Genomic DNA, 12,680 nt, shown 5'->3' with positions numbered 1-12,680 from the left:
CTGAACTCCTAATCTTCCGCCTCCTCAGACAAACCCCACTTGAAGCTTTCTCCATCTCACATAATGGCAACTCCATTTTTTTCCAGTTACTCAAGCCAAACACCAAGCACCTTGGAGTAATCTTTGACCTTTCTCCTTTTCTTATAACCCATATGCAACCTATCAGGTTAGTATAGATTTAAATCCGAATCCCATGTAAGAAAGGCCACATTTATAATTCAAAGGGGAGGGTTTTTTTTTCTCTACCTAAATTTTAGCCTAGACGTTCAAGCCTCCTTGTCTCTCTTTGCTAGTGTAGTCTTTTGAGGATTCCAGTTTTATGCAAAGATCTCAGTTCCTATGCTGAGCAAGGCCTCATCTCCTGTGTCTTGGGAGGCCATTACATTCTCGGACTACATTCAGGGTATCAGCAAATGCCTCGAGGTTAGACACATCTTCAGTGCCTGCTTACCACAGTTGTTTCAGTTCTCTCTTCTCTGTGGCCCTTGAGAATTTCATTTGCTTTTCAATGAGTTCAATGATGCAATTTAGTCAGCATTTCTAGCTGATTTTCAGAAGTTTTTTGGTTTTTTTTTTCACAGAATATCTCTTTGACATATTGGGTAAAAAGGAATTCCTTCTCTCTCAACTCTTAATACATGTTGCAGGGAATTTTATGAGTGAATAGTAATTATCTTGTAATAGTGATTGTCATTCAAGCTTAGCTGATGACTTGCTGAAGGAATTGAGCCTCCTTTATAAACTTTCTGTAGGGTGGCATGCTAAGAAAACTTGATGAACCTGTAGATATGGATTAGGTCAGAATTCACTGAGCTTCCCACAGTGTATAAAGCTATTTATAGATTTGTTGTCTACATATGAATACCATTTTATTAGGAGAATGTTTCGATTTGGGTCTCAGGGGGCCCCATGAAAAACAAACTGCTGCAGAGACTAAGGAAAGAAAAAGAAAAAAAAAAATTCAGCATAAACTGAATCCAGGTCTCTACAGCGGTGAGCACTAGATGGCAACAAATCGATATGTATCATTATTTGTGCCTAAAAGATCCCAGTTTAAAGATATGTAAGGCCTTAGGCACCCATTTCTTATCCAAACCACTTAATTTACTAATGTTTAATCTACTACTAGTTTGAATTTGTAAGAGTTGGTGAGATGCATTTAACACTAGGACTGAAAATATAGTCTCTAGATTAATAAATACAGTAGAGAATGGTGCTTATACTACAAGAGTCTTTTTATCAACACTTACAAGAGTCCAGAGCTCTTTCCTGTCATTAAAGATCACTCTCTAAGCTTATCTTTCGTCTGTGACCAGAGACCCTCTGGTTGGACAAAAGGCACCTTTTGGACACTCATTCCTCTTCCTGAGTTATAAGACCTCTTGTGACTGCTAATGCTTAAAATTTCATCTTATTGTTCAAATGGTATCTATTTAGTAGATTGAAAACTAGCTTCATTTCTCTTATGAAGTGTGAAAAGAGGGGCTTCCCAAGCCCTGCTATGACTAATTACCAGGCCTCCTCTGAGGGACTCAGGTCAGATATCTCTACCGCAAGTGAGGAGGGACTTTCCTTGTTTGCAGATGTAGGATTATCTTGGTATACTTAGTATGTAAAATTTTTAAGTACATAATTTAGCTTCATGATCCTATTCTTCTCTCCTTACCTAAGATAATTTATAACTTTATGTGTAGGGGAGCAAAATTTGCCATCCCAAAATGTCTTTTTGGCTTGGGGATTATTTCAAGCTGAAAATAATCAAGGCCCTAAAGACTCAGGAAGAACCTTTAACTTTCCCCCAACAGCCTAAAAAAATTTAGATGGAGGGCCTGTCCCAGCGTTCACCAGACACGTCTGCCAAGAGTGTGGACTAGGCGTGGTGAGGGAGACTCAGGCTGGGCTTAGAGATCAGAGTTCACTCTGGGTCCCATGTTTGCCAAACCTTTGCTTTTCCATCTCCAGGTCAATTGCCTTCCTCCCCTTTGAGGTCCCAAGACACTATCCCCAACATCCTGTTTTGTCTTAAGCGGAAGATTGTATTTGAAGTGAGGGCTTTAGCCATTTTGGTAAGTTACTCAGTTCTCCTGGGTCTCTCCCGTGTATACATGTTATTAAACTTTTGTTTGATTTCATCCTGGCAATCTATGTGAATTTAATTCTTGGACCAGCCAGCAGAACCTAGAAGGGTAGAGGAAAATTTCTTCCTCCCCAACATATGTCTTTTAAAATGCTTAGAACAAATTATTATTAATGTGTTAATAGTACATAAAGACTTGTAAGGGAATATGACAAATCCCTGGTTCACCACTTCCTTCCCAAAGTGCTGCCCTTGAGAGTAAACTGCTTTAAATATTTTCTGTATTTTTTTTCTTCCAGTGATTACCTCTCTCTTATCACCATTTCTTATTTTGTGAGTTTTAAATATTACCTTAATCTACTGCTAAGAGACAATTTAACTCATTTGCTTCAACTTCTACCTTCCTTAACCATCTCTTCCCAATAAGTCATATAAGGAGACAGTAGAGTATAATAGATAAGAGCACACACTCTGGAATCCCACTTCTGCCATTTACCAGCTGTGTGACCTTAGGCAAGTTACTCAATCTCTCTGCACCTTTTTCCTCTTCTGTAAAATGGGGAAAATAATAGTCCATTCCTCAGAATAACTATTTATTATGAGAATAAATGGATCAATACATCTAAAGCAGTAAGCAAGTGTTACTGTTATTTAATTCCTTTTTTGGTTATCTTTGTAAGTTTAAATAATATACATATTCCTTTTTCGTCACGCCGCAGCTTTTGGGATCTTAGTTCCCTGACCAGGGATCGAATCCAGGTGAAAGCACAGAGTCCTAACCACTGGACCGCCAGGGAATTCCCCATATCCCTTTATTTTTGATCAACTATGTATTGTATCTCTTGTTACCACATCTTTTAAGATGAAGATACTGGCAGCCTTACACTTCCTTTTCACCGCCTCCCCCCTTCCACACCTTAATCTCACCTCCCATATTTTCCATCTTTTAACTGGATGTTCTGTTTTCTGGGGCATTTACTCAGTTTTATTTTCTAACCATCTATTGAAAATTTTACTTTAATTTTACTCTAAAATCTGAGAGTTTTACGTGATCTCTAGTGTTTATTTTTATTTGATTTTAAATATTAAAAAGCTTACTGACTGGGCTTCCCTGGTGGCGCAGTGGTTGAGAGTCCGCCTGCCGATGCAGGGGACACGGGTTCGTACCCCAGTACGGGAAGATCCCACATGCCGCGGAGCAGCTGGGCCCGCGAGCCATGGCCGCTGAGCCTGCGCGTCCGGAGCCTGTGCTCCGCAACGGGAGAGGCCACAACAGTGAGAGGCCCACGTACCGCAGAAAAAAAAACAAAAATAAAAACAAAAAAAACAACCTTACTGACTATTGTGTTAGTTAGGGTCTGGGCAGGGGACAAAAATTACCACACCAGTAATTTGAATTGAGAAACTAATTGTGAACTAAGTAAATTGTGAACTCAGTAAAAGATGTATTCACCACTAAAATGGGTAAAAGAGAACTCTAAGGTATACAGAGGTAGTACCTGCAAAGAGCTACTACTACTCCCAAAGTTGAGGGAATAGTGAATAAGGAAGGAACTTGGAACCTCCAGAGGATGAGGTCCAGAGGCGGAGTTTCAACTTCTGAGGAGGGGGCGTGGTTGCCACAGGGGCACACAGCAGGACCCCTGCAGGACCTTAAGAGAAAAAGAACATCAGAACAGAAAGCACCTTCCCCTCCGTCCTTACAGTGCACTCACAGAGCCCTCTATCGGCAGAGCCTACATCTAGCAGCGAGCCAAGCCCAAACGTTGACAGCAGAGTCCACTTTGGGTATCATAAGCAGGGAAAAGAAGGATGAGTTTGGAGTGAGAGGCGATAAATTAGTAACTGGCATAATTATCTCTGAATATACTCGATAAACAGACTGCCTTCCTTTTTTTCGTTCTCTCCTGTTCCTTGAATTATTTCAGCTTTCTTTGTGGACTTTTTTCCCCTGTTTATTTCTGGCCTCTCTTTAATTCCAGAACCTTTAAAAACGGCTACAGTATATTCATTCTTCGTTATCTGTTAAAATAAGGCAATGAGTGCTCTATGGTTGTGGGCTGGGCTTACCAACTGATCAACCTTGCTTTAGGGTGTTTGGCTGGGGAATGGCCACAGCAGCTGCCCTGCTTCTCTCGACAGTGCAATTTCTATAGAGAAGAATGCCTGGCTGCTGGGCATTCCCCCTGTTGGAATGAAGGAGTGGTGGGAGGGACAATTATAATTTATACTCACTTTATATTAATTCCCCCGTTTTAACTCCACATTCCAGTCCTTGCTTCCAATTGCTGTTTTCTAATCTTCTCTGTATTTCTGCAAGGCCAATTTTCTGAGCTTCCTTAGAAACCACTTGCACTGATTTCTTGTGGCTGCCATGATAAATTAACACCAACTTGGTTGTTTAAAACAACAGAACTTTATTTAAAGTCCAAAATCAAGGTGTCAGCAGGGCCCCACTCCCTCAGAGACTCTGAGGAGAATATGTTCCTGGCCTTATGCAGTTTCTGGTGGCTGTTGGCATTCCTTGGCTTGTAGCCACATCACTGCAGTCTCTGCTCCTGTCTTCACATGGCCTTCTTCTCTCTGTTTGTGTAATCTCCCTTTGCTGCATGCTTATAAGGATGCTTGTCCTTGGATTTAGGGCCCACCAAGAACATCCAGGATGATCTCCTCATCACAAGATCATTAACTTAATTACATCTCAAAGACCCCTTTTCCAAATAAGGTAACATTCACAAGTTCTGGAGATTAAGACATAGACATATCTTTTGAGGGACCACCGTTCAACTCACTATACCACTCTTCTACCTGGTACTCTCTTTAAGAAATTTGATGACATTTCTTGTCTGCTGATGACCTACTCTCTGTCTTCTTTATTGATTTTGAGTACATATTCATATATAGTACATATCAATATGCGTGTTTGTGTGGTATGGGTGTTTTCTTTGTTACCACGTCCTGGATTATTAGGAAGAAGAGGTGATAAATGTGTGTGGTCAGTTCATAATGTTGACTTTGGCATATATAATTTATTTCAGAAAAATTTTTATTAGGTAGTCTCTGTATAAAATCAAATTAAGCTAAAGTCTGGGACGCACTGAACAAATAAGCCTGTTTATGTAAAAAAGTTCAATCAATAGTTTGTTTCTCTCTCTCTGTCTCAATCTTTTTCAGCCTCTTCCATCATGACTCCCAATCCTTCATGTTTCCAATAAGCATTCAGCAGTTTATCCAACACCTCCCATTTAAGATAGGAACCAAATAATAAAAAGGAAATGTTATTACCTTATGCAAAGCTAATCATTATTAGCTAGATATTTTTCTAGCTGTTTTTTTTTTTGGAGCGGGGGCACGCTGTGCAGCATATGGGATCCTAATTCCCCGACCAGGGCTCAAACCCATGCCCGCCTGCAGTGCAAGCACAGAGTCTTAACCACTGGACCACCAGGGAAGTCCTTAGCTGTTATTTTTTAAAAAATATTTTCAGTTCTTTCTCATGATTATGACTTTAGTTTTCTTTCTGACTACTGATAGCAATAGATGGCATACATGCTGCCCACATCAACTTTGCTGTTGGCCAGGATCACTAATAGTCATATCATTTGTTCTCAGTAAGCCTGGACACAGATTCAGAATTGGTTTCAATGCAGTATTCCTGCAGTCATTACTTATTTATTGGAGCTGGCATGTAAGTTGAAAATTGTTTGCCATCTCTGCTCTAAGCTCTCTACAGATCTCATGACTTTTATAATTTATCACTGTAGATCACTCCCAGGTTATAATTTTGATATATCTTCTGCTCTCACCAATCAGCTAGAGAAGGCAGTGCAATGTAGTCAGAGGAGCACTGGATTGGGAGTCAGAAGGCTTGGGTTCTAGTTCTGCTTCTATATTAATTACTTGTGTTGTATCGGTTAAATTATCCTTCTAGATCTCAGTTTTCTCACTTGAGCGATAAAGCAATTGGACTATGATAATTTCTAAGGTACTTTCCAGCCCTGAAATCTTTGGGGTTTTTTTTGGGTTTTTTTGTTTTTTTTGCTGTACGCGGTCCTTTCACTGTCGTGGCCTCTCCCATTGCGGAGCACAGGCTCTGGACGCGCAGGCTCAGCAGCCATGGCTCATGGGCCTAGCCGCTCCGCGGCATGTGAGATCTTCCCAGACCGGGGCACGAACCCGTGTCCCCTGCATTGGCAGGTGGACTCTCAACCGCTGCGCCACCAGGGAAGACCCCCTGAAATCTTTTAATGTCAAGCACCCCACTAGATATTTGCACTTAAATGTTCTATCATTACTGGAAATTCAACCTGTCAAAAAACCCAATGCCCTAAAAGCATGTTTGCTTCTTAGATTCTGTATTTCTAGTAATTTGCATTCTAAACTTAAATCTTTTAGTTACACTTTGTTCCTTTATAAAATTATCTTTAATATTTTATCTATCACCAAGTCCTGTAAATTCTCCCTTGGAAAGGCTTTTGCAGCTATCTCTCTTATTTTGCATATCAGATCACTGTTTTGATCCAAGAATTTATGTTCCCAATAAACTTGACCTCTTTGGCCTTCAATTCACCTTACGACCTCATAAATTCAATATCCTTATTTATGTTCACAGTGTGACTTTCCTACTCAGAATCTTTGGTGACTTTTCCCTTGCTAATATAAAATCAGAGCTTTTAGTCTACAATTCAAAACCTTCCATAGTCTGCCTATGATTTAATCTTGTTAACCTCAAACACAATATTGCTTCCCCTGAATGGTCTGTTCTATTCACTGTCAATCTCGTCATCTACTAACTTTCTCAGTGCAAATATTCAAATAAAAGAATTTGACTGGTCCAGCCCAGCCTCTAGGTCTGTTTTCCACCCCCGGTTTAATTAGTGGTAACTGGGGACAGCAAACACTATTAGAGAAGAGGGACCTTTCTCTTGGAAGAGAGTATGGTAGGAGGGTAAAATCAGTATCTTAACAAATTCTTACAATTAAAGATTATGTAAGGCCCAAACCTGAAACTATAGGAAATACAAAGTGTAAATAAAACTTTTAAATCATATATAGATCATCAATCATCTGAAATATTTTCTCCTTTCTCTCAGGCTTCTATCACTGAGCACAGTCTTTTAGATGACTTGGGGTCATGCTAGAAGCTACATGCTCATGCTCTAGAGTTAAGCAAACATAAGTTTGAAAAACATTTAATATATTTAGTATCTATCCTTGGGAATAGACTTAATCTAAGTGTATTAAAGTTTACTCATCTATAAAATGAGATAACCATAATTGCTAACTTTTTAAGGCGCTATTCTAAATGCCTTTCATATAGTGACCAGTTAATCCTCACGGTCCCGTGAAGTAGGTCCTAGTTTACAAATAAGGAAACTAAGGAGCAGGGAAGCTGAGCAATTTTCTATGGTGGCAAATACTGGATGGAGAATGTTTGAACTTAGGAAGTCAGATTCCAGGACCTGGATTCTTAGTTATTGCACTGTGTCAGTGCCCAACAAATAGAGTTTTATAGATGTTAAATGTTATTATATTAATTGTTGTCCATTTTACCTACTAAATATCTATCCCATTCTCTCTATATCTACTCATTATGTCTTACCTGGATGGTAAGAAGCCCCTGGGAGCAGAAGGTCTCATTCTTCTTTAATCAACATCCTCCGTATGATTTTCCAAGGCACTTTATTTTTCTTTTGGCCGCACCTTGCAGCACGCGGGATCTTAGTTCTCTGACCAGGGATCGAACCCATGCCCCCTGCAGTGGAAGCTCAGAGTCTTAACCACTGGACCACCAGGGAAGTCCCTCCAAGGCACTTTAATGTGTCACTTACCTGTTCAGAATTTTCCAGTGGTATGCCTACAACGAGCCTTCCCAGCCACATTATTCCTCTCTCATACCCTTCCCAGGAACACTATATGTAGTTCCTGGATGATGTCAGTCTCTCTTATATTTAAAGGAGGAACATACAATATGCTTTCATAATTTTGCATACTATTTTCTCTGGCTGGAATGCTATCACCTACCTTGTCCAAAGGTACAAAATTCCAGTTATAAAATAAGTAAGTCCCAGGGATGTAATGTACAGCATAGTGACTATAGTTAATAATAATATATTGCATATTTGAAAGTTTCTAAGAGAGTAGATCTTTTTATTAATTTTTATTGGAGTATAGTTGCTTTATAGTGTTGTGTTAGTTTCTGCTGTACAGCAAAGTGAATCAGTTATACGTATACATATATCCACTCCTTTTTAGATTTCCTTCCCATTTCAGTCACCACAGATCATTGAGTAGGGTTCCCTGTGCTAAACAGTAGGTTCTCATTAGTTATCTATTTTATACATAGTAGTATATATATGTCAATCCCAATCTCCCAATTTGTCCCACCTCCCCTTTCCCCCCTTGGTAACCATAAGTTTGTTCGTTCTCTACATCTGTGACTCTATTCCTGCTTTGCCAGTATGTTCATCTGTACATTTTTCTAGATTCCACATATAAGCGATATTATATAATATTTGTTTTTCTCTTTCTAACTTATTTCACTCTGTATGACAATATCTAGGTCCATACACATCTCTGCAAATGGCAGTATTTCGTTCCTCTTTATGGCTGAGCAATATTCCATTGTATATATGTACCACATCTTCTTTATCCATTCCCCTGTAGATGGACACTTAGGTTGCTTCCATGTCCTGGCTATTGTAAAGAGTGCTGCAATGAATATTGGAGTGCACACATCCTTTCGAATTATGGTTTTCTCTGGATATATGCCTACGAGTGGGATTGCTGGGTCATATGGTAGCTCTATTTTTAGTTTTTTAAGGAACCTCCATACTGTTCTCCATAGTGGCTGTACCAATTTACATTCCTAGCAACAGTGTAGGAGCGTTCCCTTTTCTCTACACCCTCTCCAGCATTTATTGTTTATAGATTTTTTTGATGATGGCTATTCTGACCGGTATGAGGTAGTAGTAGTTTTGATTTGCATTTCTCTAATAATTAGTGATGTTGAGCATCTTTTCATGTGTTTGGTGGCCATCTGTATGCCTTCTGTGGCGAAATGTCTATTTAGATCTTCCTCCCCCCCACCCATTTTTTGATTGGGTTATTTGTTTTTGATATTGAGCTGCATGAGCTGTTTGTATATTTTGGAGATTAATCCTTTGTCAGTTGTTTCATTTGCAATTATTTTCTCCCACTCTGAGAGTTGTCTTTTTGTTTTGTTTATGGTTTCCTTTGCTGTGCAAAAGCTTTTAAGTTTAATTAGATCCCATTTGTTTATTTTTGTTTTCATTTTCATTACTCTAGGAGGTGGATCAAAAAGACCTTGCTGCAATTCATGTCAAAGTGTGTTCTGCCTATGTTTTTCTCTAAGAGTTTTATAGTGTCTGGCCTTACATTTAGGTCTTTAATCTATTTTGAGTTTATTTTTGTGTATGGTGTTAGGGAGTGTTCTAATTTCATTCTTTTATGCTGGTCCAATTTTCCCAGCACCACTTATTGAAGAGGCTGTCTTTTCTCCATTGTATATTCTTGCCTTATATGTCATAGATTAGGTGACCATAGGAGAGTAGATCTTAAAAAGCCCTCATCACAAGAAAAAAATTTTTTTTCTTGTAACTACGTATGGTAACAGACGTTAACTAGACATTGTGGTGATCATTTCGCATATATAAATATCTAATCATTATATATCAAATGTGTTTATATATATGTATATGTGCATATGTATAATATACATGTAATATGTATATGTATACAAATACCAAATCATTATCACCTAAAACGAATATAATGTTATACGTCAATTTTACCTCAATAAAAAAAAGTCCTGTTTCTCTTTCACATCTCCCTGTCACCTCTTCTTTGACATGGTCTCCAATTCCCCAGAGCAGACTTGAGTATTTATTCTATGCTCTAATGCCTTTGAGCACTCATACCACATTCCATTTATATATACAATGAGCGCTGGTATTTCTATACCCTTACTGTATAAGTACTGTCTTATTAGTCTGTTTGGGATGCTATAACAAAAATACCCAGAGACTGAGCAGTTTATAAACAAGAAAATTTATGTTTCACAATTTTGGAGGCTGGAAAGTCCAAGATCAAGGTGCTGGCAGATTTGATGTCTAGTGAGGTTCCATTTCCTGGTTGCCATCTTCCTGTTGTGTCCACACATGACAGAGGGGGCAAGGGAGCTCTCTGGAGCCTCCATAAAAAGGGCACTAACCCGTTCATCACTGCTCCACCCTCATGATCTAATCACCTCTCAAAGGCCCAACCTCCAAATACTGTCACCTTGGGCATTAGGATTTAACACATGAATTTTGGAGGGGGACACAGACATTCAGTCTATAACAAGTACCTTGAGGGTAATGATGATGGCTGTTCATCTTTCTATTTCCAGTATCTATCACAGTGCTCTATAGACAACAGGCACTAATTCTATCTTGACTGAATTTCGTTCTCTCCATATCACTCAGAAAACGTCAAAGACTGTAAAAATTCACAAAACTCAAAACCTCCTTCCCACTAGTTTTTATTTTAATTTGTACTTCTTAGAAATTCAAGAACTTTAATTTCTTGAACACATTGAAAATATCTTGGAAAAAACACATCTGTATTTACTAATAAATGCTGATCCCTAATTACTGAGCTAATTCTAACAAAGAAAGGCTTGATTACACTGAGTGAAAGCCACTGAGGCCATGGCTGGGAGTAACAGGGGAGGACAGATGAGGGGGCTCCAGGCTGACTACTGGTCTAATGTGAGCTGAGCGCTCTTGCTGCCCCGGAACGATCACCACCTTCTGTCTTTGCTCTCTGAGTCGTAGCTACTCCTTTCTTTTCTCTTGGGAGAAAGCTACTCCTTTCTCTTTTCTCCTACATCTGAATCTTCCTCTTGTGACCCTTGTTCAGCCTGTTGATAAAGCTAAACTGCTTTATCCCCAATCTCTAGTTTTTCTTGTAGTAACTCCAGTACTCTTACAGAATTGAGTCCCTGTTGTGTTCTCTCTAGCCTCTTTTCTGAGAAACTACAGCAATTTTTCTAATCTCATACTAGTTGCAAAAGCCCTGCCTTTAATTGTCAGACTATCTAGAAAAGAGACTTCTAATTTCATGCGTTGATAAATCTTAGCATAGTGGACACGCGCGCGCGTGTGTTTGTGCTTGTGTGTGTGTTTTCTGCCCAGCACCTCTTCCTTCTTGTTTTGGTGAAAATACATTGATTTTCATATGGAAAATAATGCCTCTCTCATCGCATGTGGTCTTGGAGGAGATATCAATGAATGAACCTCACCCTTTTAAGGCCAAGACATGGACACTTGAAATAAGCAAGGACAGTCAGATCTCTCTCTGGAAATTAAATCTTGAATAAAGTAACACAGTTGCTCATGATTAGTCTGATGGCTGCTCTCCAAAGAGACAATTCATTAATTCTGACTACTGGATTATTGGAATTGTCCTGGTTCCTGTAGTGTTCTACCCAGTGCTTGATTGTTCAGCTTTTTATTCCATTCTATGAGTGACTTCATACCTTTGCAATAAATCATTTTTGTATGTCCTTAAACTAGACAGAGTTGGTTTACATCCCAAAGCTCAAACTGACAGATGCAAATTCTTGTTGCAATGTTCTTCCCAGCAACTGGGACCTAGTGTTGGAATCCCAATTTCAACTATACTGAATGAGCAACACCAAAAATAATTGAGTTTTTAATAGTTTCCCAATCTTCCCATGACTGGGAACTGTTGTAACTAACACATCCCATGCTTTGCTCCAATGAGCTAGATTTCTGTGTGGTCAGCTCTTGTCATGATGAAAGACCCCCCTAAATTGACTTATTCTTCAGATGAATTCAGTATCAGTCCAATCTTGTCCCACCTAACTTCTATTATCTGGCCAAATTTTTTCTTCTAAGCTTTACTGAGGTATGATTTATGAATCATAAGATTCACCCCTTCTAAGTGTATGGTTCAATGGTTTTTAATAAATTTATGCATTGTGTAACCATCACTACAATCCAGTTTTAGATCGTATGCCAAGTTTTGATGTATTTTCCATGGCTCACTCATGGATCCTAACGTCGTGTACTGCACAGACCATAGCAACACCAGACCTGGGCACACAGCAGTCTATCCTGGCAATCTGCTGGTTCCCTCAAATTTAATGTAAGGAGAAAGTGGCTGTGTGGTAGATTCAGAGGCAATTATTCTGTTATTGAGGTATGCCAAGAGTCAAATAGAAAAAACACTAGAAACCCAAAATGAGATCCAAATAATAGGAATCAGCAAGAAAGATAACGCAATAGGAAATAGGGCATATGGAAGAAATGCCATGTGCGTGGTCCAGTTTACTGCTGCTGGACAGACCTGTCTGCTTTTAATGGATGTGGCCTACATCTGCTTGATGATGCCACCTGATGCCTTATACCCCCGATGTTTCAACCTCACTTAACATGAATTTTTAATAAATGGGATTGAAACTATTAACATATATAAGATTAGCCTTGGGACTAAGGTTGAAGAGTTTTTATTCTTCCTCCTTCCCCGTTCATTTTAATGCGAACCTATTTGTGAGAAAAGTCAGTAATTTATATGA

This window comes from Leucopleurus acutus, assembly GCF_964270905.1.
Source record: "Leucopleurus acutus genome assembly, chromosome: 15".
In the NCBI taxonomy this organism is placed as follows: Eukaryota; Metazoa; Chordata; class Mammalia; order Artiodactyla; family Delphinidae; genus Leucopleurus; species Leucopleurus acutus.
The sequence above is the reverse complement of the archived record's forward strand: the minus strand, read 5'-3'. Positions refer to the sequence as shown.